Raw genomic sequence first — 26,467 nt, 5'->3', positions numbered from 1 at the left:
TCTTCTTAACTCTCGATATTTCGTTGCGCACCCGCACATTACGGTAATATCCCTCCGCGGGGGAACTGGCTGGCGGTAGGGACGCGCGGTGTCCTCCCCCGCCCCCACCCTCTAACCCAAGATCTCCGCCGCTAGGAGTAGATCCAAGAGGTGGGGTGGGGGGTTGCGGCTGGCTTCTCTCTCTCTTTTTTTCTCGGCGAGCTGGGGCCGCTGCGGCTTTCGGGGCGGCCGCCGCCCCCGGTGCTCCCCGGAACTATTTGCTGATAGTAAGAGAGACGCGGAAAGTTACACCGTCTGAAAAATTCTCATCACCGGAGGCGGGGCGAGGGCGAGAAAAAGGGAAGGTTCTCATCTCATCTGCATGCGCTGGAGCGCGGCGCCCAATGAGAAGGGCGGCTTTTCTCGCCGCAGCCAGTGGAGGGGAGCTGGATTTGCATATGCATGAGCGGGAAGAGGGCGGCTTACGAGCGCAAGGGCGGGAATTCCTCGGCGCGCCTTTTCTCGGGCGGCGATGGGGAAGGTCATTCTCCGCGGGTTAGAGACGCTGCGTCTGCAGCGGGGCGGGGCGGGGGGAGGGCAGGCGGGCATGTGTGTGTGGGGGGGGGAATAGACAGCCAGCCGCCATCATCACCAGGCTGGGATAACGCGCAGTGGGCTGGGTCCTTTGCATTATATTATTATTATTATTATTATTATTATTATTATTATTATTATTATTAGTGCTGCTTTTGCAATTTGCAACCCCAACTTCCACCCCTCCCCCCCCCAAAAAAAGCAACCCGCGCCATTTAGCAGCTCCCTTCCACGGATCGCGAGCCTTGCTGCCGCAGCACTTGACTCCTGCCAGGCTCTACAGTCGCACCTTAGAGATGCATTGCACTCGGAGCGCTCATCTCCCCTCCTAGGAAACTTGCAGCCAGGCGCGTCGTGGTGCGATGCCCAAAGCGCCAGGAATGTTATTGCCCGCGCACATGCGCGCGCTGTTTTGCAACCCGTAAGCAATGTTGTGATTTAAGGCTTGGGAGGCGGGGGGAGAGAAGTCTGCATCGTGCTTTTTCTCCAGGGCGGTGCATCTCTCCTTTCAGTTTGTCCCCGTTTTATTCAGAGGACCCCATGTGCGAAGATTTGCAACATGTGCCAAAATGGAGCTGCCTGTCTTGATGTTGCACATACCAGCTCCACAGGAAAAGAAAAAAAAAGATGCAACCTTGTTTGAGAGCTTTTTAAAAAAGGCTCTTGTGCATTGATAGCTGCACTGCTCTCATTGCCAGCACCGTATTAAATTCTGCACATTATATCTGCGCTTGCATTTTTAGACGGGGGGGGGGAGCGCCTGGCACGTTCCCTCCCCCCAGCAGATTTGGGACCGAAATATACCAACTGTTTAAAAAGCACGGTTATTTTGCCTGGCAGCGCCCGCCGCTGAAACTGTACCCGGAGCCACCCACCCACAAAGAGTCTCAGAGATAGCCAGCAACATGCACGCGCCGCAGCGTCTCACGTTTGAATTCTTGCTTGTCCTTAATAGGCGTCTCATTGACGTCTGGGGCAGAGCCCGTGCACTTTCCTTCCTCTTCCGCAGGGGGCGCCAAGGCTACGAGGAAAGGCTCGCCCGCCTCCCGACGGGCCAAAGGAAAGCCACATGGCTGCGTATTATATATCATGAGCTGCCAAGGCTCACGCGTTTGGAAAAGCAGTTTACACATTCCGGTTTAATTTCTAAAGCACTGGGGACAAAAGTCGGGGGGAAACCCTCCAGTTTTTATGCAGAATGCTTTTGCAGCCTGCTTCTGCAAGAGATTTGGAGAGCTGGACTGGCAGAACCCAGTAGTTCCCTTGCAAAGAAGAGGAGGGAGTCTTAAGGGATGGTCATTTTGTACCTCGGGTTACATACGCTTCAGGTTACAGACGCTTCAGGTTACAGACTCCACTAACCCAGAAATAGTGCTTCAGGTTAAGAACTGTGCTTCAGGATGAGAACAGAAATCGTGCCCCGGTGGCGCGGCAGCAGCAGGAGGCCCCATTAGCTACAGTGGTGCTTCAGGTTAAGAACAGTTTCAGGTTAAGAACGGACCTCCGGAACGAATTAAGTACTTAACCCGAGGTACCACTGTAATTCATTCCAGAGGTCCGACTCTGGCCTTTCTCCCTCCTCTGGTGCCCTCTCACATCTCTGCCTCCCAAAGGTTTGTCAAGAATGTCTAGGCAACACAACGACCATATACATACATAATAGGCAATCTTTATTATAGAATTCCTTCAAACCATAAAAAGTTCAAAATGAAATCTTTAGTCTCAAAGTCTCTGAAAATCTTTAAATAAAGCAAGGTACCAAACTTTGTACAGTGAAAGACAAGCTGTGAAGCTTTGTGCATTCAACAATTATGATGTCCAACACTGGACAGTGATTCAGGATATTGACTACTGTTTCGTAGAATTCTTCATCAGCGTGGTGGGTGGATATAGAATGCTTCGTAAAGGTAAAGGGATCTCTGACCATTAGGTCCAGTCGTGGCCGACGGGTTGCGGTGCTCATCTCGCTTTATTGGCCGAGGGAGCTTCCAGGTCATGTGGCCAGCATGACTAAGCCGCTTCTGGCGGACCAGAGCAGCGCACGGAAACGCCGTTTACCTTCCCGCTGGAGCTGTACCTATTTATCTACTTGCACTTTGAGGTGCTTTCGAACTGCTAGGTTGGCAGGAGCAGGGACCGAGCAATGGGAGCTCACCCCGTCGCGGGGATTCGAACCACCAACCTTCGGATTGGCAAGTCCTAGGCTCTGTGGTTTAACCCACAATGCCACCCACGTCCCTTAGAATGCTTCATAAACCCATCTTATTTTGAATGAATGTATATAAATGAAAATATCAAATGCTGTGGCACAGTGTTCATGTAATAATGTAGTCACTGCTTTGGCTACAAGCTCCGCAGGAGAATGGTGCCTCTGGGGCTGGCCAGGCCCCTGTGGGGCAGTGTGAAGAGGCATCTCTCATTGGGGTGGGGAGGAGGAGGCAACTCAGGGCAGCAGTTGCTGCTGCCCAGAGGACAGGGGTGAAGAGAGGAGGCTGGGGGAACCCTCCACAAGGGAGGAGTGAGGAGCTGCTGGCCCTGCAGGCAAGGGGTGACATGACTGGGCTCCTGAGCCCCACAACGGTGCCACAGAAAGCATGCAGTTGGTCAAGGGAGCCATGGACCCCCAAAGCTTGAAAACCTCTGCAGTATTGGTTTCATCTGCTGAATCTGCTGGAGCCTATCTTCACACGCATGGGAAGTCCCTAAGAAGAAGAAGAAGAGTATGGATTTGATATCCCGCTTTACCACTACCTGAAGGAGTCTCAAAGCAGCTAACATTCTCCTTTCCCTTCCTCCCCCACAACAAACACTCTGTGAGGTAAGTGGGGCTGAGAGACTTCAGAGAAGTGTGAGCAGCCCAAGATCACCCAGCAGCTGCATGTGGAGGAGCGGAGATGCGAACCCGGTTCACCAGATTACAAGTCTACTGCTCTTAACCACTACACCACACTGGCTCCAGGGTTTGAGACCCATCAGCTACCCTCACCTGGTTTAGTTGGCCAGTCAAAGCTCTTCTCCAGATCCCGCCACTGTTGCATGCTGACAGCTTCTGACCGTAGAAGGAGCATGATGTGTCTCCCACCAGAGGATCTACCCCTCACGTAAGACTCCATACAGGTACCTACCAAGCATAGGTATCTAACAGGAAAATAAAGTAGGAAGCCTAGCTAACGTATATTCGGCTTGGGAACTTTTCATGCTCCTCATTCTGAAGTAAAAAGGTAAAGGACCCCTGGATGGTTAAGTCCAGTCAAACGCGACTATGGGGTTGCCACGCTCATCTCACCTTCAGGCCAAAGGAGCTGGCGTTTGTCTGCAGGCAGCTTTCCGGGTCATGTGGCCAGCATGACTAAACCGCTTCTGGCTCAACGGAACACCGTGACGGAAACCAGAGCGCACAGAAACGCCGTTTACCTTCCCGCTGCAGCGGTACCTATTTATCTACTTGCACTGGTGTGCTTTCGAACTGCTAGGTTGGCAGGAGCTGGGCCAGAGCAATGGGAGCTCATCCCATTGTGGGGATTTGAGCTGCTGACCTTCTGATTGGCAAGCCCAAGAGGCTCAGTGGTTTAGACCACAGCGCCACCTGTGTCCCTTTTCATTCTTTATGTCCCTAAACAAGAGACAACTGGTGGCATTGGTATATTTTTGTATGCCGTATGGCTCCATATGGGTTAAGGTTATTCTTCCCAGTGATTTCCCAAACTTGCTGATAGCATTAGCTAGCAGCATTTTATATAATGCTGATAGTATTGTATCAAATTTAAACCAGCCAAATCATATAGCAGATGGGGCGTCCTCGGCTGCAGCCATGGCAGATCAGCCACCCCAAAGGCCCGGGTGAAGAGGCACGACTTCAGCTGATGCAAAGCCCATGCGCCGATTGTGCCATCTGTCATAAGCAAGCTTGCATGAAGCCATGTGCTCAGTTAGCTCCAGGCAAGCAAACAGAAAAGTTATTGTAAACTGAGTGAAAGAAACAAAAAAATTTCCCTCCCCCATACCTTCCAGGTTGCTAGATGTGCCTTTCTATTGTTGTTCGTGGGCAGTGGGGTAGTAAAAGTGCTTTTATGGGCTAGTGTGTTTTTAAAAGGTGTTATTTGCAGTGCTGGGTATCACAACAACAGGGACATTCTGTAGGGCATCCATTGCCCTTTTTATAATGTGTTGGGGTGTGTGTGTGCTTATTGGGTTGCTTTTGTTTTGATTGCGTATTTCGTGTTTGCATGTTGCGATTTTATCCTGCAAACTTCCTGAGAGCTGCAGGTATAGGGTGGTATAATGATGATGATAATAATAATAATAATAATAATAATAATAATAATAATAATGGCAAAGTTAAAGAAATAGAAATATGGATTGGTTGAGAGCCAAATGGGTATGAAGCTAATCTCATCATTAGAAAACTTGACTGTATTTTTAATATTAATAATTAATATTCACATAAGAGGGGAATTATACTGCAGCATGCAGAGGGAAATACGGGATTAAATGTCTCCTCTGTGTTGGATCAGATGAGTGGCCAATCTAGGCCAGCATCCTTTTCTGACAATGGCCAACCAGGTGCAGGATGGGATCACGAAAGCACTCTCCCCATCTGCGGTTCGCAGCAACTGGTTTCTAGAAGCAAACTGCCTCTGGACAGCAGATATTGTGCATAGCCATCAGGGTTTGTTGCAGCTGGTAGAATTTTCCTCCCATGAATCTGTCTCCTCCTCCAGGTCATCCCTGCCTCTCAAAACATTGCTGCTGGCATTTCCTTTCTAAAAGTGCAGGTAAAGGTAAAGGGACCCCTGACCATTAGGTCCAGTCTTGACCGACTCTGGGGTTGCGGTACTCATCTCGCTTTATTGGCCGAGGGATCCGGCGAACAGCTTCCGGGTCATGTGGCCAGCATGACTAAGCAACTTCTGGCGAACCAGAGCAGTGCACGGAAACGCTGTTTACCTTCCCTCCAGAGCGGTACCTATTTATGTATTTGCACTGGTGTGCTTTCAAACTGCTAGGTTGGCACGAGCTGGGACCGAGCAACGGGAGCTCACGCCGTTGCGGGGATTTGAACCACCGACCTTCTGATCAGCAAGTCCTAGGCTCTGTTGTTTAACCCACAGCACCACCCGCGTCCCTTTAAAGTGCAAACAATGTTTCAAACGATACGTTTAAGGTGGCATCCTATTTGCCCAGGATCCCGAGGAGAGAAAGACAAGACTCTGTGCCGTCTTGAGAAAGAACGAGTGGAGCTAGGGCACATTCACGCACACACAGGTTTTAACGTAGGAATCTGAGCCAAGTGGAGAAAAGAGCGACGGAATCATCTCGGACTGTGACCCGGGGTTGCTGCGACCGCAAGACAATGTACTTGTTCCTTGCTAGTAGCCGAGCACAAATGATTAACTGGCAAAACCGGGAACGGACTTTGCCAGTGGTGCAGAGGCAAATGCCATAGTCAACCCTCATGACTTAACACTAATTTCGCTCTTGATAACGAACCGTATCAGAATTGGGCACACAGTACACCTTGATAATGTGGTCTTTGATAACAGGCACCATCAAATTCCCTAAAGATTATAACTAAGGGTTTGGGAGCCCTATAGTAGGAATCTGTTTTCTTTAGTGGATGCCTAACCCTCCGATCGAATTAGCACACGCTGAAAAAACACATAAACAAAGACCAGTGCTGTTTTTCTAGAGAAACAGGTGTCGGAACTCACCATGAACACCTCCATTGTACTCTTACAATGACGCCCACCTGAGAGGTGTGGGAACAGTTCCGGCAAGTTCCGGCTGAAAAAAATGCCATACCAAATCGCATCATTGTGCAGTTGGAAAAACCAATGTTTGTCCTACTTGGAACAGACCCATTAAGATCAACAGATCTGTGTCTATTTAGATCTGTGACTCTATTCTGAGCAGTACTCACATTGGATAGTATGGACGCAACTGGTGTTGTGGTCTAAACCACCGAGCCTCTTGGGCTTGCTGAATGGAAGGTTGGTGGTTCGAATCCGAGCAATGGGGTGAGCTCCCTTTGCTCTGTCCCAGCTCCTGCCAACCTAGCAGTTTGAAAGCACACCAGTGCAAGTAGATAAACAGGTACCCCTGCGGCAGGAAGGTAAATGGCATTTCCATGCTCTCTGACTTCTGTCACAGTGTCCCGTTGCACCAAAAGTTGTTTAGTCCTGCTGGCCACATGACCCAGAAAGCTGTTTGTGGACAAATGCCGGCTCCCTTGGCCTGAAAGCGAGATGAGCGCAGCAATCCCATAATCGCCTTTGACTGGACTTAACCGTCCAGGGGTCCTTTACCTTACTTTCACATTGAATAGTGAAAGTATATAACACCCATTTTCTGCATCGACAGAACGCTCAGTGCATAGCACAACACTAGGGTTGCCTTATTTTAAAAAGTGAGAATTCGGATGCAAAAGTTGTCGACCTTTTTTTGCAAAATCTCCAAAAGGATTATTGACATTTTTGAGGTATTTTTAATGGAGATTTCCCCCAAGCCCCAATGGGTTGTCATATGCCTGGTTTCCCCTGGACTCTTTTACCAGTTTTCGGAAATTCTGCCCTGACGCTATTTCTGACGGATGAATCCCGGGCAGCCCTGGACAACACTGCTCTCTTCACAAAGAGATAAAGTGATGCTTATTAGGACTATTCTTCTGCAAATGGAAGGTTGATATTGATGGAAGGTGAGCAGAGACAAAATCTTCAAGAAAGGATTTTTAAAAGTTTGAGACCTTCTGTTCTATGTGCAACCCCGGAGGCCTGATCTTGTTTTACAAACCTTATTGTAGATCGCTTTTAAAGGAAAGTGTGTGAAACGGTCATGTTCTGCTTGATGATCTGATTGCAGGTCACCTGAGTGTGTTTCAACCTTATGCCACCTTTCCTTTAGATGGCATGGCCGGTTGTTGCTTAATGTTTTATCCATAGATAACTAAGGTATGCTGCCTTTGCACATAAGCAGCGCATGACATCTACTTACATAACTTTCCGTGGTGCTTTTATTTACTGCTCGTGACATGGCTTGCAGCTTCATTTTATAATATCTGTGCTTGTTTCACAACCATGGTTGAAACTGCCTTCTTTATACTGCATTCCTCGTGGCATTGATATCTAGAGAAGAAGCTGGGCACATGGCTGGATAAGCATTCGGGAAGCTGTAGCATGTGCCACAGCCTTTATTTTTCTAAATAAGCTTTATGTAAAACTTGCCCAAAACTAGTCAGTCCCTCAGACCACATGCTAGGGCTGCAACCCCATACACACTTAGTTGAGATTAAGGCTGCAGTTCGATACCCACTTCCCTGGGTGTAAACAGCTATCACAGTGATTCAGAGGCACAGAACTTGCGACTGGATGCCTGATTCCCGAGAGACGCCACTCTTGGAAGAGACATATCCTGTGACACTGGGTGTTAACCAAAAGGTTGGTGGATCGAGCCCACGCAGCAGCAGGATTCCCGCACTGCAGGGCGTTGGACCAAATGACCCTCAGGCTGTCTTCCATCTCTAGGATTCTGCAATTCTATCTAGCATCTGAATCGGGTCATCAAAACCTGGTAGCTCTCCGACAGTGAACTAGCCTTTGTCAGGCTTGTTGCCAAATAAATGACACCCAAGGGAGTTGCCCCTTCAGGAATCCTGTGGTTAAGGGCACTACCCAATTTAATTTTGATTTTTTACTAGCAGGAGGACGGATGTTAGGGTGCACGTGTTTCTTAACACCGGCTGAAAAACCAGTGCAGTCAAATTGTAGGAGAGGAGGAAGTCGCCAGATGCCTTCAGAGTGAGAGCATGGACCTGGCGGAAGACTGGAATGGCCTTCCCTAGATGCGAGACAGGATGTTTTCTTGTGTGGCAGCAACTGGGTCATGCATTTTTAAGAAAACCACTGGTTCTCATGTTGGTCAGATACCTTCTGGGATAATTAGCTGCAGATTTTATCAGGATGTGTTAGTGTTCTGTCACTGTGTATATAGTTTTTACAGTGGGGTGTATTGTTTTACTGTTTACATCGGAGGTGAGGCACCTCAGGCCTGGGAGCCCAAGGTGAATTTTCTGTTGCACCACCAGGACTCTCCCCAGACCTTCCACCCCCAAGCAACATGCTTCTCAGAAGAAGGTAAAGGACCCCTGGATGGTTAAGTCCAGTCAAAGGCGACTATGGGGTGTGGCGCTCATCTCACTATAGGCCGAGGGAGCCAGTGTTTGCCCACAGACAGCTTTCTGGGTCATGTGGCCAGCATGACTAAATGATTCTGGTGCATTGGAACACCGTGACGGAAGTCAGAGCGCATGGAAACGCCATTTACCTTCCCTATTTATTTACTTGCACTGATGTGCTTTCGAGCTGCTAGGTTGGCAAAAGCTGGGACAGAACCGCCAACCTTCTGATCAGCAAGCCCAAGAGGCTTAGTGGTTTAGACCACAGTGCCACCCGCTTCCTCAGAAGACAAGGGGTTGCGGCCCTTGGGATTAGAAAGGTTTCCCACTCCTGTTATAGAATATATCCTATTGCACAAAGGTGAGAGTCATATCCATTGCTCCTTCTACTTTTGTAGAACCCATCACTGATATGTGAACTCTGGAAGGCTGCTCATGAGGGAATGTGGCCTTCAAGGCCACCCCACGATGTGTTTGGTGGGAAATATTTGCGGAAGGAGGAACATCCCCATTTCAGTGATCATCGGATCAAGGCCTTGTTCTACACCAGGCTTCCTCAACCTCGGCCCTCCAGATGTTTTTGGCCTACAACTCCCATGATCCCTAGCTAGCAGGACCAGTGGTCAGGGATGATGGGAATTGTAGTCTCAAAACATCTGGAGGGTTGAAGTTGAGGAAGCCTGTTCTACACTGTCATCCTTTTTGGTTGCTCATCTGCATAGGTGCTGCTGTTCATGGCTAGTCTGGTAAGTCATAAGACCCCACTCATCCATACTCTGATCGTGAATGGGAGTGCAGATATTGTGTGTATTTTGGAGACTTGGGGGGGGCAAGCTTGGGAGGAGTTGATCTGGCCAAGGTGTGCCTGCCCAGATTCTCTGAGCATCACCATCACAGGCTGCAGAGATTGGGGTGGTTCACAAGAATTACCGACGAAAGAAGAATGGAGGATGAAATTGAGGGATTATGCAGAATTAGGTAAACTAACAGGAAGGATTTGAAACCTGCGGGATCAGAGATTCTTAGAGGACTGGAGTAAATATATGAACTATTTGAAAAGTAATTGTGATGAACAGGTCACGTTAGTAGGACTGCAATAAGTTTTGTAAGGTGGATAATTTGAAATATTACAAGAAAGACTATGAAAAGAATTATTAGTTAAGGACAATTAAACGCAATATAGAAATTAAGAAATGCAGAATAAGTGATGAAGAATGGAAAATCATCAGAGGTGTTGACGGAAGTGTAAAACATTGTATAAGATGAGAAGATATGTTGTATGACTGTTGGAACTGATATGTTAAAAAATCAATAAAAATGTATTTTTTTAAAAAAGAGAGATTGGGGTGGTTGACAGGACTTCCAGCTCCACCGCTAGGAAACATTTAGAGTTGACTGCGAGGGACTGCACCTGTCAAGGAGACAGTAAAATTGGTTTGGTGCTGCCCTGCCAATTCTCTGAGCACATGGAGGTGGTGCCAGGCATGATGTTCAAGGAATACAGATGTGATTTTAGTATCCGTGATGATGTTCCTTAGTTATGCCTTCGTGTACAGTATCCAGTACACAGGGGTACGCATACCACGGTGTTTCCTGAGTTCTAGATGGAAGCGAGCGTTTAATATGTGAAGTAGGAGTTGGAATCTAGCATGGTGATTGGTCAGTATTTATTTATTTATTTCCCCCGATTCGAATTATTAAATGGTGATTTTCTGGAGTCAAAGTGAGAGTACCTCTAAACTTTTTTTTTTTTTTAAAAAAAAAAGCACTGTCAGTATCATATTGCCATTGGTCTGGCACAACAAGGCAGACCCTAGATTTGATATTTGCTTTAGATGGTGGGAAAAGACGGTGTGAAAATAAGGTGGATGGATATCACCCAGTTGCCATGGTCAGGTCACTTCCTGGTGAAATCTGGACTCCCCCTCTGCCAGTCGTTTGGTTCTGTCCTCCACAGCAGGTGACTAATGGAATCCAAAGGATTCCTGAGTACTCTTGGTCCCCCCCCCAATGCATAGAGCAGATGATGCTCTCCTCTCACTGAGCAGTGGCAAGACATGTCAAGCTCTTGTCCTGTTCACCCCTGAATGCCCTCTCCAGCCTGTTTTGCACCTCGGCATACCATGGGACTAAATGTGATGAAACAGACTTGAAGGCGACGCTGGTGGCAATGTGGTCTAAACCACTGAGCCCAGGGCTTGCTGACCAGAAGGTTGGCGGTTCGAATCTCCACGACAGGGTGAGCTCCCGTTATTCGGTCCCTGCTCCTGCCAACCTAGCAGTCCAAAAGCACGTCAAAGTGCAAGTAGATAAATAGGTACTGCTCCAGTGGGAAGGTAAACGGAGTTTCTGTGCGCTGCTCTGGTTCGCCAGAAGCGGCTTAGTCATGTTGGCCACATGACCTGGAAGCTGTCTGCGAACAAACGCCAGCTCCCTTGACTTATAGAGCAAGATGAGCGCCGCAACCTCATAGTTGTTCTTGACTGGACCTAACCGTCAGGGGTACCTTTACCTAGAGTGCAATTGTTGAAAGATGAACGACAAAGCCAACCAAACATGAGTGAGAGCCCATAATCATGTCTACGCCATGGCAGTGAGGTCAGTCTTCTGACTCCATCACATCCTCAAGAAGCCATCTGGGGGTGCTCCTGGCTCCATCAGATATTAGAGACCCAGGTGGTTAGAGGTGCCTTTTATTACCTTCCTCTGATAAGATACCTGTGGCTCTTTTGGGACCTTAGGATAACCTGACTGCTCTTTGGAGGACTGAGGGCCTCTTACAGATACCATCATTAGAAGATCTGTCCATGCAATGTAGGAACAGGGTCTTTGGTGTGGTAGCACCTGATCCCTCCTGGATCTCCCCCCCGTTACAAATCAGACAGGTGCCATCTCTATTATCTTTTTGGCATTGAAGACCTTGCTCTTTCAGCAAGATTCTTATCCCAGTCTGATTGGACCTGAAATGCGTTCTAATGGCTGCTGTTTTCAATGTGACATTGCTCTGGGGCTTTTTAAGGGACACGATTCATAAACGAAATAGATAAATAACAGGCATTATTCCCACCAGATTTGGAAGACCTCACGTGCATCCGGAAAAACAGGGATATCGGCTGCATTCCAGAAATCCCTTTTTAGGGCGTGGGTAGCTTTTGTTGACATGCCTGGTGGTTTCAAAATGCTCCACCGCGATAGCTCATTCATGCTCGCCACTTAATGAATTAAAATCTCTGTGTGTGGCAGAGAGTCCCAAAAAATGTGCGCATATAGGCGAAACTTGAATGTTGTCCCTTGGATCAGATAAGAGTGACAGGAGGGCGTTTTCTGCTAGGCATCCCTTTGCTGCGGCTTTTCGCTTAACTATGGTTCAAATAAAAATGTGTAGCCCCACCCTTTTCCTTACCTTACTCAGCAAGGGCATAAGATTCTCCCAAATCGTTTCTTACAAGGGCGGACATGTAAGTTCGGTATCAGGTTTTTGTCTCCCTAATGCTTTTATAAACAGCACTTTGTGGAGAAGCATTAAGGAGTACCGATGCCTGAGGTTGCCAAAACGTTACTCACAGGGCTGAATTTTCCCTTGGGATCTTTACCGCCACCATTCCCTCTTTGGAGACCAGATTTTTGACATTTCTTTATTCCAATAAATGCTAAGTCCCTTTAAGACTTCAGCAGCCCACGGCACTGAAATAATACCAAAAAAAGAAGTTTCAACAATATACACGCCTGAATCTGTGAAATATGAGTACAGTGGTACCTTGGTTTAAGAACAGCTTAGTTTATGAACAACTTGGATTAAGAACGCTGCAAACCCGGAAGTAGGTGTTTTGGTTTGTGAACTTTGCCTTGGAAGCAGAACATGTTCCGCTTCCTGTTGAGTGTTCCCTGCTGCTTTGGGAAAGCACGCCTTGGTTAAACGCTTTGGTTTAAGAACGGACTTCTGGAATAGATTAAGTTTGTAAACCAAGGTACCGCTGTATGCTAAAATAAGAAAAACTCACCCAGATATGCTGGTGTCTTCCTAAATAGCATTTCCTCTGTGTAAAAATGCATGATTGCACTGCTTGGTGATGGTCTTTTTGTTTTGTTATGTAGAATTTAATTGAGACTAATTCAATACAGCAAGGTGCTTTTCTCTGAAAAGTTTGATAAGCTCCTGGAAGAAAAAACACACCCCTTAAAGAAGACTAGAAGGGAGGCCCATAGAGAAGGTATTGCTAAAGGAAAGGCAGCCTGGAGGGGACAGACTTTCAGATGTTCCAGACTGGGGATACACAGAGCTTTAAAGGTCAAAATCGAAACTGTGAAGCTGGGTTTAGAAACGAACACCATTTGAAATAATATTTCTGTGACTTATATCCTCGCGGCCAAATCTTCAGTGTCCAGAAAAAGGCTCAGATGTCATACCAGGTATAGCAGGAGGAAACTGCTTCAAGCCAGATATAATCATTCTCCTTCATTGCCTGCATCAAAGAAGCAATATTTGGGAAGGCTTTTTCCATTGCTACTGTGGACTGGAGAGGGCTAAAGCAAAGCGTGTTCTCCTTCATGGAGAGCACGTGTTGCGGTGGGGGCCACCAGGACACTCCAAAGTTGGGGGCGGGCTAACTGATCGTTGGCCACTGATGCGATTGGGGCTTCCCTTGTTGTTGGGAAGAAATTAATGTTGCCATTTATTGATTGACAGCCAGAAATGCTAAAACTCCTTGCACGAGGCTAGGGCTTCCTCTTTTCGCCCGTGCAGCGGATTGCCCGTCCCTCCCTCCCTAGAATAGGGTTGTTCGCTTTGACCTTGCTATGCCTGTCATGGGGTCGTCTGCTTTGGAGCGGGGGCCTGGTAGGAATTTTGTCCATCTGGCTGATTGGCTGGGGCCATTTGGTTTTTGCCTACTGCGTAGCAAATCGTCACAACTTGTAAGGTTGCGGTTAGGCATTGGTTTATGGTTTGGTTGGTTGAGGGGCATGGATTGGCTGTGCCTGCCCCTCTAATGCTGCTGCTGCAAGGGATTCCGTTAAAGAAATTGGGGGCTAACTATTGCTTGTCCACTCTGTCAAGGGGGCTCGGGCCATAGCAATGAGCTCCTGGTTGCATTTGGGGTGAGGGCAGGTTCCCTGCTCCGCGTAACCCCCAAGTGTATTCCCCCATTCTGACTTTCGCATCGTGCGGAATGTCAGTCTGTCCCCCATGGTGGGGGCAGATAGTCGCAACCAATGCCTAAGCAACCACTCACAAATTTGTATTTTAATAAAGTTGTGGCCAAAATTATGCCAAAAACCTTAAACAAAAATTCTGTGTGATGTGTGAGTTATTGGGGTGGACCTGGGGACCTCGACACGCAAAAGACCAGTCTATATTTGATAATCTCACATAACATGATAAATAGACTCTCACTGATGATGGAACGGTCTCCCTCAGGAGGTTGTGGACTTTCTTGGAGGTTAATAATAATAATAATAATAGTGTTCTTTTTTTTGAAAAAGAGGTGGCTGGTCTCACCTTGAGCACCTCCTTCGTTCTCTTAGAACGGCAATGGCACCCACCTGAGATGTTACAGAAATAAGTTCCAGCAAGTTCCAGCAGGAAAAAAGCCCTAACAACAACAATAACTTATTATTTATATGCTGCCCATCTGACTGGGTTCCCCCAGCTGCTCTGGGCAGCTTCCAACAAATTAAAACACAGTACGACATCAAACACTAAAAACTTCCTGATACAGGGCTGCCTTCAGATATCTTCTAAACGTCAGATAGTTGTTTACAGTCATACCTCATGTTACATCCGCTTCATGTTAACGTTCTTTCAGGTTATGTCCTGCGGCGACCTGGAAGTACCAGAAAGGGTTACTTCCGGGTTTTGCCGCTTGTGCAGCAGCGCCAAATTGAAACCTGCGTGTGCGCAGATGCGCCTCGGGTTGTGCTCTTTTCATGTTGCAAACGGACCTCCAGAATGGAGATACCACTGTAATTCCTTGACATCTGACAGGTGGGTGTTCCACAGGGCAGGCGTGACTACCGAGAAGGCAGAGGATGGATGGCCATTTGTCATGGATGCTTTAGTGGAGATTTCTGCATTCCAGGGGGTTGGACTAGATGATCCTTGGGTCCCTTCTAGGTCTGCAGTTCTATGATTCTATGATCTAAAGCAGGGGCCAGCAACCTTTTCCAGCTGTGGGCCTGTCCACCATCCCTCAGACCGGACAATATTTTTTTGGGGGAAATGAATGAATTCCTATGCCCCACAAATAACCCAGAGATGCATTTTAAATACAGTGGTACCTCGGGTTACATACGCTTCAGGCTACATACGCTTCAGGTTACATACGCTTCAGGTTACAGACTCCGCTAACCCAGAAATAGTACCTCGGGTTAAGAACTTTGCTTCAGGATGAGAACAGAAATCGTGCTCCGGCGGCGGGGTGGCAGTGGGAGGCCCCATTAGCTAAAGTGGTGCTTCGGGTTAAGAACAGTTTCAGGTTAAGAACGGACCTCAGGAACGAATTAAATATTTAACAAAAGGGACGTGGGTGGCGCTGTGGGTTAAACCACAGAGCCTAGGACTTGCTGATCAGAAGTTCGGTGGTTTGAATCCCCACAACGCGGTGAGCTCCTGTTGCTCGGTCCCTGCTCCTGCCAACCTAGCAATTAGAAAGCACGTCAAAGTGCAAGTAGATCAATAGGTACCGCTCCGGCAGGAAGGTTTCCATGCGCTGTTCTGGTTCGCCAGAAGCGGCTTTGTCATGCTGGCCACATGACCCATAAGGTGTATGCCAAATCCCTCAGCCAATAAAGCGAGATGAGTGCTGCAACTCGTTCACGACTGGACCTAGTGGTCAGGGGTCCCTTTACCTTTACCTTTACCACTGTAAAAGCACACATTCTACTCATGTAAAAACACGCTGATTCTCAGACCGTCCAAGGGCTGGATTGAGGAGGTGATTGGGCCGCATCCAGCCCCTGGGCCTTAGGTCGCCTACCCTTGATCTAAAGCGTGTATATGCTGTAAATCTCTCTTACTGTACGTGCGTAATAAAACATTTTGAAAAATGCACGGACAACATTTTTGTGATTGGCTGAAGAGATCTTTTAATCCAAAGTGGAATAATTGCCAGAGAGAGAGAAATAATCAGAGATCCTGTAATTTTTAAAGAGTGTAGTGACGCTGAGCAAAAAAATAGAACTTGTTTATTTTTTTATTTCTTCTAAATAGACACCAATGGCTTTAGCGGGAATCAGGGACTGTTTGTGCAGCTTGCCTGCTTCATTCACCTTTTTATGCTGAAGATTACAAGATCCTCCAAGGACTTTTCAACCGACTGCTCTTTCTGGTGGAGCCCAACGCCCTATGATCCCTGGAGGTGGCACAACTCCCGAACAACAAACATGAAAAGGAAAGCAGGTACACTGGATTTTTGGCAATGAGTTTATCAGCAAGGTCAGGGAGGAGCCCTCTTCTTGATGACTCACAATAAATAAGTAGGGCTGGGCAAGCCTTGTGTTCTTTGAGGTTTCTTTTGTGAAACTTATAAACCATTTATTTTCGCTTTCGCAGGCTTTGCAAAACTCAGAAGGGTTTGCTCCTCCTCTCCCCCCCCCCCCCATAATTATATTTTCAAGCTGCTTGGGCTTTCTATGTTTCATTTTTAAGGTAGACAGAAATCTCTGCTCACATCAAAATAATATCCCATTCCTAAGCGCACCAGCGTTGAAATCAATGGGAATTACAGTGGTACCTTGGGTTACAGAAGCTTACACGTTTTCGGGTTGCGCACCACGCCAAACCCAGAAGTACCGGAACGGATTACTTCTGGGTTTTGGCGCTCACGCATGCTCAGAAGCACTGAATCGTGCTTTGTGCATGTGCAGAAGCACTGAATCATGACCCACACATGCACAGATGTGGCACTGTGGGTTGCGAACGCAGTGGGTTTCGAACGTGCCTCCCCCACGGATCACGTTCACAACCCGAGGTTCCACTGTCCTGTACATTTCTGTGTATAAGACTAGGGGGTTTTTTTACTTTAAAATAAGGTTAAAAATCTGGGGGCGTCTTATACACGGATAGTGCATATGCCCATTTTCTAAATTTGGGGTCCCCAAAAGTCTTATATATGGGGGCATCTTATACACAAAAAAATAAGGTACTTCCCAGTTTACACTTAAGCAGTAGTGTGGATTTTTTGTTTCAGCTCTAAAAGTTCAACATTCTGATCCAATGTTGCAATGTTTCCTTCAGACCCTCCAAGTGACCCTATTTTCAAGGGGAAAGTCCTGGATTTACAGAACCCATCCCAGTTTCTGATTTGCTCCCAGAATGCCTCCTTTTTCCTTAGGACGTCCCTATTTCCATCGGAGAAATGTTGGAAGGTATGGAGTTGTCCCACCCCCCTGAGCCAAGGAGATAAGTAACACTGAAGGCAGCCCTGTATAGGGAATTTTAAAATGTTTAATGTTTTTATATATGTTGGAAGCCACCCAGAGTGGCTGGGGCAACCCGATCAGATGGGTGGGATATAAATAATAAAATCATTATTATTACGATTATTATTGTTGTTGTTGACAGCATAATCAGGAAGCAGTAGGGGCACACAGGATTTATTTATTTTTAAAATTTATGTTTTTCAGATTTATGCATTTCACTAATTTTACAATCATTTTAACATTTCCAAACTTGACTTCCTTCCCCCTCTTTCTGTGGTTCCTTAAATTTATTTTTAATATCTTCTGCATATCCAAGTTAACTTAATTTGCTCATTTATTCAGCTACTTTAAATATATACTCTTATAAAACTCCAGGTTATTACAACAATCCTGCCAATGTTTTCACCTGTTTACAATATATCTGTAAATATTCAATAAACCATTTCCATTCTTTTATAAAAAAAATTGTTGTCTTGATTTCTTATTCTTCTGGGAAGTTTCTCCATTTCTGCATATTCCATAATTTTTTATATCCATTCTTCCTTTGCTGGGACTTCTGCTTCTTTCCATTTTTGGGAAAGTAACATTCTTGCCACTGTAGTACCTTAGCATAGGTGAAGCTTTTTCCATCATTGTATTTCCATATTTGAAAAGGCTTAACCCGTTGAACGTCTGTCTGCCATGCAGATGATAAAGGCACAAGAAGTGTGCAGTCGCCCAGTGCCAACCCTAAAGCCCAGTCTAGGCTGCAATTCTCCACCCTCATATTTGGGAAGAAGCACCATTAAAACGAAGGGGACGCAGGTGGCGCTGTGGGTTAAAGCCTCAGCGCCTAGGACTTGCCGATCGAAAGGTCGGCGGTTCGAATCCCTGCGGCGGGGTGCGCTCCCGCTGCTCGGTCCCAGCGCCTGCCAACCTAGCAGTTCGAAAGCACCTCCGGGTGCAAGTAGATAAATAGGGACCGCTTACCAGCGGGAAGGTAAACGGCGTTTCCGTGTGCAGCTCTGGCTCGCCAGAGCAGCTTCGTCACGCTGGCCATGTGACCCGGAAGTGTCTCCGGACAGCGCTGGCCCCTGGCCTCTTAAGTGAGATGGGCGCACAACCCCAGAGTCTGTCAAGACTGGCCCCTACGGGCAGGGGTACCTTTACCTTTACCTTTACCATTAAAACGAAAGAAACTTCTGAGCAATTTGTTCAGATTGTAAGTTTTTGGTGCTTGTTGTTAGCTCCTGTATAGCAGGAGACATGGTTAAACCCTTTTGCAAACTCTTCATACTTTGCATTTCCCTTTGCGGTGGGTGAGAGAAATTCTTGAACAAATGCTTAGGCCGGATCTAGACCATGGGTAGGCAAACTAAGGCCCAGGGGCCAGATCCGGCCCAATCACCTTCTCAGTCCAGCCCGCAGACGGTCTGGGAATCAGTGTGTTTTTACATGAGTAGAATGTGTGCTTTTATTTAAAATGCATCTCTGGGTTATTTGTGGGGCATAGGAATTCGTTCATTTCCCCCCAATATATATAACAAAATCTGAGGGACAGTGGACCGGCCCCCTGCTGAAAAAGTTTGCTGACCCCTGAGCTAGACACATCAAAAATGTGATTCCGTTAAATGCATTGTAAACTTCATACAGGGAAATCCCATTGGCGAAAAGACGGGACTCCACAGCGCCATCTGGTTTCGCGGTGTTATAACGCAAAGCGCTTTCTCTTTACGAATGTAGCTGGGTCCTTTTTGGGTACAGCGGTACCTCGGTTCTTGAACGTAACCCATTCTAGAAGACCGTTCGGGTTCCGAAACGTTCGAAATCCGAGGCACAAGGGGCGACCTGCGAATTTAATAGAGAAAATTGAGAAAAATAACATATACACTCAGCGGAAGCCATTTGACTTCTGAGGCGTGCTTGAAAATGGAAGCATTTACTTCTGGGTTTACAGTGGCGTAGCGTGGGGGGTGCAAGGGGTGCCGGCCGCACCGGGCGCAACATCTGGGGGGGCGCACTCGCCACCTCCAGAGTCGCCGAAGAGCCTCGGGGCTCAGCTCCTTTGGGAGGAGGGGTCGGGCTGGGTGACCAGGGGGAGCAGCAGGCGCCAGCAAGGAGATCCAGAGCCGGAGCCTGGCCAGGATCGGGCGCGGGATGGGGCGCAAGAGGGAGGGGAGAGTCGAGCCTGTCCGCCCCGCGAGGACTGCTGCGAAGAGGCGGGAAGGAGAGGAGGCCCCTTGGGAGGAGCGGGCAGGTGCTGGGGTGGCAGTGCCGGGCGGGGGCCGAGGGGTGGGCGCCCCCCTGCGCGGGCATCGCCTCACCGCCGCGGGCTTGGCTGGGCGACCGGCCGAGGGGAAGCGCCAAACAAGGCCAGGATCCAGGCCCGCCCCGCTCTCCTTATTTGGCGCCCATTTCCGGCTCCCGGGTGGCCTCCTCCCACCCGCTCTCGCTACCAGTGGAAAGAGAGACGGAGGTGCAGCGGAACCCGCAGCCTTTGCAGGCGCTGCCGGCCGGGGGAGGGGAGCGCGGAGGAGCCCCGCGGGGCCTGGGCCTGGCCAGCCGAGGGATCTTGTGGCGAGGAAGGAGCCCAGTCTGCGCCCTCCTTCCCCACAGAGCTGCAGAGGGAAATCAAGGTTCTCCTGCTAGTTTCTCTTCTTCTCCCCCCCCCACTGCGTTACAACCGTGCCCCCCCCTCTCGGTGCACATAGCACGATTGCAATCTCTCACCCCCCCAAGTTAAACTAATGGAGCAAGCCAGAGCCAAAGATTTGTAGAACTGTGAATACCCGGCCCAGGCAGCAGCAAGAAGCTGGCAGCGGCGGCAGGTTAGGGGTTAGGGGCGCAAATTACTTGCCTTGCCCCGGGTTATGGGGCGCAAATTACTTGCCTTGCCCCGGGTGCTGACAACCCACGCTACGCCGCTGTGGGTTTACAACGTTCGGGTTCTGAAATGTTCGTTAATGGAGATGTTTGAAAACCAAGGTACCACTCTGGTAGTAATCTTTGAAGAAATAAACATTTAGAGAGTACCTCATCTCAGACAAACCTGCCACAGGAAAGATGTATCTGGTCGCTAGGAAAAAAGGAAGGTCAAACCACCAAGATTCCAAGAACCAGAAGGGGGGGGGGATGCACCAAAAAGCAGGGGGATGCAGCAGCTTTTGGGAGCCCTGGTGTCACAAAAACTCACCACTTTTTTAACATTTATTCAAAAGTTACAATACATTTTCAATCAGTATATCCCCTCCACAGACACCTCTGCAATGATGAACGCACTCCTCAATCCCAACTATGAGTTCACCTATTGGCTAGAAACACAGAAAGGTTATCCTAGAATCATAGAATCAAAGAAGTTGGAAGGGACCTAAGGACCCTCTAGTCAAGCCATTCTCAACCTGTGGGTCCCCAGATGTTGTTGGACTACAACTCCCATCACCCCTAGCTAGCAAGGCCCGAGCTCAGGGATGATGGGAGTTGTAGTCCAACAACAGCTGGGGACCCACAGGTTGAGAACTGCTGCTCTAGTCCAACCCCCTGCAAAGCAGGAATACACAAGCTGTCCCATACGGACAGGGCCATCTTTAGCATATGCGCCGCCAGGGTACAAAGATCAGCCCGGCTCCCCCAAATTTAGTTTGTGCTTTTTGTTGTTTAGTTGTTTAGTCGTTTAGTCGTGGCCGACTCTTCGTGACCCCATGGACCAGAGCACGCCAGGCACTCCTGTCTTCCACTGCCTCCCGCAGTTTGGTCAAACTCATGTTCGTAGCTTCGAGAACACTGTCCAACCATCTTGTCCTCTGTCATCCCCTTCTCCTTGTGCTCTCCATCTTTCCCAAAATCAGGGTTTTTTCCAGGGAGCCTTCTCTTCTCATGAGGTGGCCAAAGTATTGAAGCCTCAGCTTCAGGATCTGTCCTTCCTGTGAGCACTCAGGGCTGATTTCCTTCAGAATGGAAAGGTTTGATCTTCTTACAGTCCATGGGACTCTCAAGAGTCTCCTCCAGCACCAAAATTTAGTTTAGCTGCCCCCCATTTTGGGGGGGGAGGGGTGAACTCAAAGTTGTTGAGCTTTCCTTGGAAGGGGGGAAGCCCAAGTTGTTGACCTTTTTGGGGGGAGGAAATTCACTCACCTGTAACAATGATGCAGCGGAAATAACTGCTTTTGTTTCCTGACTTGTCGGGAATATTTGACGCTACAGAACAACAGAGCAACGGGGGGGGGGGAAGGGACATTTGCTCCATTGATTTTCACTGCCGCTGATCGAGAGGGACTGGTATACAGTAGGTATACATTTGGTGCCCCCCAGAATTCGGCGCCCTGGTGCCCCGCACCCCTTGCACCCCCGGGTAAAGATGGCCCTGCAAAAGCGATCAAACCTACAACCTTGATGTTATCCGTACCATGCTCTAACCAACTGAGCTAGGCTGGCTCATCTCACAGAAGTCACAAATGTAGAGTGCTACTTTATTTCTCGAGTATTCACATCCATATGGTGGTGCCTATACTACCTTATTATTTTCAGGATTTGCATCAATTCCCTCTGCCACTCTGGAACAGAGGCTTAGAATTATGCCATATTCTGAAAGTACCCGCCGCTGTGGTTTAAACCAGATTGAAGAGGCAGTTTATCATATACAATGGTACCTCGGGTTAAGTACTTAATTCGTTCCGGAGGTCCGTTCTTAACCTGAAACTGTTTTTAACCTGAAGCACCACTTTAGAGAATGGGGCCTCCTGCTGCTGCTGCACCACTAGAGCACGATTTCTGTTCTCATCCTGAAGCAAAGTACTTAACCCGAAGTACTATTTCTGGGTTAGCGGAGTCTGTAACCTGAAGCCTATGTAACCTGAAGTGTATATAACCCGAGGTACCACTGTAGTACCACTGTAGAGACAAAAACTTTGGGGCAAATTTTAGGTGGAGACAAAGAGAGGTTTGCAATTTATCCATTGGGCAGACAAGATGAATAAACGATGATGAAGACTGCACATTTTCTATCCGCAGTAACTTATAAGAGGACAAAATTCTTAAGAGAGAATGCTGTGTCTCGTCAGGGAGATTCAGAATTTTAAGTGTGTTTTGTGCTTCTGTTTATTTAGGTTTGGATGATTTTGTTCAGATTTGCATAGATCCCTTTTATCTCCTTCCATTTCATTTTTAATATTCGTTAAAAGAGGGACTTTCTAAAAAAGGGAACATGTTGCGATGTGCCAGGGAAATTCAGCACTTTAAAGTTTGTTGATGTTGCATTTTCTTCCAATCTAAGTTAACCTCCTTTGATGTTGCTTTCATACTGTTAAACTCTAGCAATGCTCTGGTGACCAACCACAAAAAAATTAATCTGAATCTCTGTTTATCGTGAAATAAATCTACCCAGATATTTTCATAATCTCCAAGTGTCCTGATTTTACAGAGACAGTCCCGGAATTACGAAAGCCATCCTGGCTTCTGATTTGATCCTGGAACACCCCAATTTCCCTCGCCAGCACAGCTGAGGCTGACCTCGGGGAGAAGGATGAGCCAGCGCTTGTCCCAAGTGATGGTAGATGCGAGGGAGCATCCCGGTACCTCTCTGTGGCCTCTCCTCCCTTGGGCAGCCTGCAGAGGATGCAGATGTTGAGACCCACTGTGACTTGCCAAGTCCGGGGGGCAGGCAGAGGGCAGGGCTGGGTGGGAAGAAAGGGGGAGCGGAACATAGCACAAGGAGTCTTAATATCTTCCATAATATTAATTATTGCACTCTCCTTCTGTCTGTTTTTCAATTGCCAAGCCAATAATTTTCTGCATTTATTTGCCGTTTCAAAAGTCTTTTGTTTCACCAATTTAATTTTCCATTCAGTTTCTTGATTTACTATTTGTGAATACTGTAATTGTTATGCCTTAATCTCCTTTTGAATCTGTTGATTTTTTTAAGGTTACATCTCAATTTTTTCTCTTTCTCCTTCAATTGAGACATTCCCCCCCCCTTTGCTCATTCTGTGCTTTCCTCCTAATTGAATTCTGTTGAATCAGGAAACCTCGCATTACCGCTTTACTTGCATCCCAACCGACCCTTGCTTCAATTCCAGGATTCTGGTTCAACTCAAAATAGCCCTTTAGGGTCTTCTGAGCTTTATTTATGATCAAATCATTTCTCAGTAAAGCATCATTCATCCGCCATCTAAAAGAACCCTGTAGAGACAATTTTAACTCTGTCAACACAGCGTTATGATCGGAACAAGTCCTTGGTCAAATCACAGATTTAGTCACTCTTGGGGTCAAGTCTTTACTTAGCCATATATAATCAAGGCGGCTACAGGATTAATTTGCATCTGAAAAAATGTGAAATCTTTCTCCATTGGATTCCACAATCTCCAAATGTTCACCAGGTCAAAATTGTCCACCATCTCAAAAAACGTCTTTGGTAGCCTCTGATTATTATTTATTTTAATGCTTTTGCATATCCATGTCTAATCTTTCCCGTTTCTAAAAACAAAAACAAAAAACATTGGTGTTTGTGTTTTCTTTTTGCAAATTTGCCACTGAATAAAATAAATTCAGGATTAAAGATTTTCCCTCTGCATTTCTTCTGTAACTATATTGTTCTAAACCCTTTGCCAATCCATAGTTCAAAATTTTACTACAAGTTTTCTGCCAAACCCACCAATGAATGTAATTGTTTACAATAATTTTTCAAATAAGCTATCAACTTTCCCCATTCTTGATTAAAACCTGCCTCTTCCTGGTTTCAAATTCTTCCTGCAAGTTTTGCCATTTCAGCATAGTTCATCAATTTTATCTGCCACTCTTTCTTGGTCAAAATTGTGCCTTCTTTCCATCTCTGGACTAGCATAATCCAGACAGCTGTGGTCGCGTACATAAATAGTTCAAATCTTGAGTCCTCTGACACAACACAAGAAGTAGCACGGCATGTAGGTTGTGATTTCTACATTACATTTTCGATGGATAAGAAAGTCATTCATTGGCAGCAACATGGTAGTTAATCCTGCAAAAGAAACCTGCTAAGTCATGTTCACTATAAAAGTAGTTGGCGTCAGGTACATAACTTCTTCAAAATGAGTTAATTCATTTTGTGATCTGTTATTAAACTTTCATCTATTTAGAACACGATATTTAGCTCAAGATAGGGACTGTAATTTGCACAGTGTTAACCCGGAGCGTAATAGATTTGCCCCAAATAAATTTCATTTAATGAACTGTGATCTGAACAGCTGTATCTTATAAACAAGCATTTTGCTTTGTTAATTTGTTTATTTATTTTCTTTCTTAGATCCCTGCCACATCTGAGTAACAGCGTTTGTGATGCTATGAAATAGAAGCCAGCGACTATCAAGAAAGCAAACGGCACGTATGAGGGTTTAACATTCAGACATAAGAATATCATTTCTTCTTGAATGTTACTGATAAAACATTGTTATTATGCCCCCGCAGAACAGAGTAAGAATCAATTATGGAAAAATGACAGGACAGAAAAGTTAACAGGTTTCACAAATCAGAAATCATCTCATGCCTGTTTCATGCCTTTGGCACGCTGCAGTTTGCCAATCAATGCCATTGATCCAGTGTACTAGAAATATTGTTTCCTGTCGTATATCCCATTGCAATCTCATAGATCAACAAGAGCGCCTCCTTCGCAATATCATGTCTCAAATCCAGCAATCTCTTCACGGTAGAGAAGCTCCGATGTGTACAGTTTCTGAATTTATGTTCCAAAGACACACATGTCTTGCTACCACCTTGATAAATAGGGAAATTCATTCAGCAGGAACACTTCATATTTAAACTTGTGGCTGCTAGGATTTTAGATCAGGGTGTAGCCATGCAGCACGTTTAGGGCAGTGCATGTTACGAAAAAGCATTTTGCTTTGCTGCCCCATAAAAGTGGAATTATTCCTCGCTGGAGTCTATACCAGAAGCACATTCTTCCCTTTGATGCAGAGGTGCCCAGTTCCACCCAACAGTGAGGGGACTTGTTGCATGATTATGATGTCACACGTGCGACACATACGTGTGACGTCACATGAATAGGAGAGAGGCTGTGAGGATGGGCAGGGCCTTCCACTGCTGCATGGAGGTTCGGCGGAGCCCTTTGCCACTGCAGCCCAGCCCCTCAAAATTGAGAGGGGCAGCTCAATCTCATCCACCCATACCTCAGGGGCTCTGAGGTGTCCTCAGCCCCACAGAGTTAGTGCTTGTGCCTTAAAGGATTCTGGGCATTGCCATTTGCTTCTCACAGAGTTACTGTTCCCAGCAACCCTTAACAAATTCTTTGGGGTGGGGAATGCGCTTTGGGTGTGCTTTAAAGTTGTACTGCTGACCTTACTGTATGCTTGTGAAACGTGGACAACTTATAAACGCCATCTCCAACTCCTCGAAAGATTTCATCTACAGCGTCTCCAAAAATTTTTTACACATCACTTGGAAAGACAGGCGAACTGATGCCAGTGTACTGGAAGAAGCAAAGATCACCAGTGTCAAAGCAATGATTCTTCAACATCAACTTTGTTGGACTGGTCATGTGTGGATGCCTGATTACCATCTTCCAAAGCAACTATTCTATTCTGAACTTGAAAATGGAAAGCGTAATGGTGGTGGTCAACAAAAGAGGTTTAAAGACTCTCTCAAGGCAAATCTTTAAAAATGAAGTATAAACACCGAACATTGGGAAACACTGGCCTGTGAGCGCTCCAATTGGAGAACTGCCTTTACCAAAGGCGACATGGGCTTTGAAGACACTCAAACTCAGGACACAAGGGAGAAACGTGCTAAGAGGAAGGCACGCTTGACAAACCCTCACCATGATCAACTCCCGCCCGGAAACCTATGTCCCCACTGTGGAAGGATGTGTGGATCCAGAATTGACCTCCACAGTCACTTAGGGACTCACTGTTAAGATTGTATTCATGGAAGACATTCTTACTTAGCTTTGAGTGATAGAAGGAGGAGGAGGAGGAGGGAGCAGATGAGCTTGGAAGAGGAAGAAGAAGAGGAAGAGGAAGAAGAAGAAGAAGAAGTAGTGGTGGTGTACACAGACTCTGACTTGTCGTGGGGGCCATTAGCAGGGTGAAATGGAGGCTGGGAATGCATTGATTCTAATCAAGTCATCCTGTCAATTCTAATGATTTTCAGTTTTCATTTTACCCGAGCATTTGGGGCAGGTTGGCTAAGGAAAGGGTTTGCCCACATCCACACATCAGTTGCCATTCCACATTGCCCTCATGGAAGCTGACTTCAGAAACGCTCAGTTTCCGCGCACGAGGACTGGTGGATGTGGCAAAGCCATTAATCTATTATTAAAGTTTGCGAGGGATTTTCTTCCCCGCT

At 46.9% G+C, this 26,467-nt stretch overlaps 1 long non-coding RNA gene across 1 annotated transcript; it reads left to right on the top strand.

Annotated features, from left to right (window-relative positions):
- The first annotated feature begins 462 nt into the window (after nucleotides 1–462).
- LOC309379702 lies at nucleotides 463–25,467 on the top strand. The gene is made up of 3 exons (XR_014172609.1): nucleotides 463–534; nucleotides 15,951–16,139; nucleotides 24,414–25,467. It is a non-coding gene; the product is annotated as an uncharacterized lncRNA (long non-coding RNA).
- Nucleotides 25,468–26,467: the final 1,000 nt, after the last annotated feature.

This window comes from Podarcis melisellensis (assembly GCF_964234715.1).
Source record: "Podarcis melisellensis genome assembly, chromosome: 10".
NCBI classification, from domain to species: Eukaryota; Metazoa; Chordata; class Lepidosauria; order Squamata; family Lacertidae; genus Podarcis; species Podarcis melisellensis.
The sequence above is the reverse complement of the archived record's forward strand: the minus strand, read 5'-3'. Positions and strand labels throughout refer to the sequence as shown.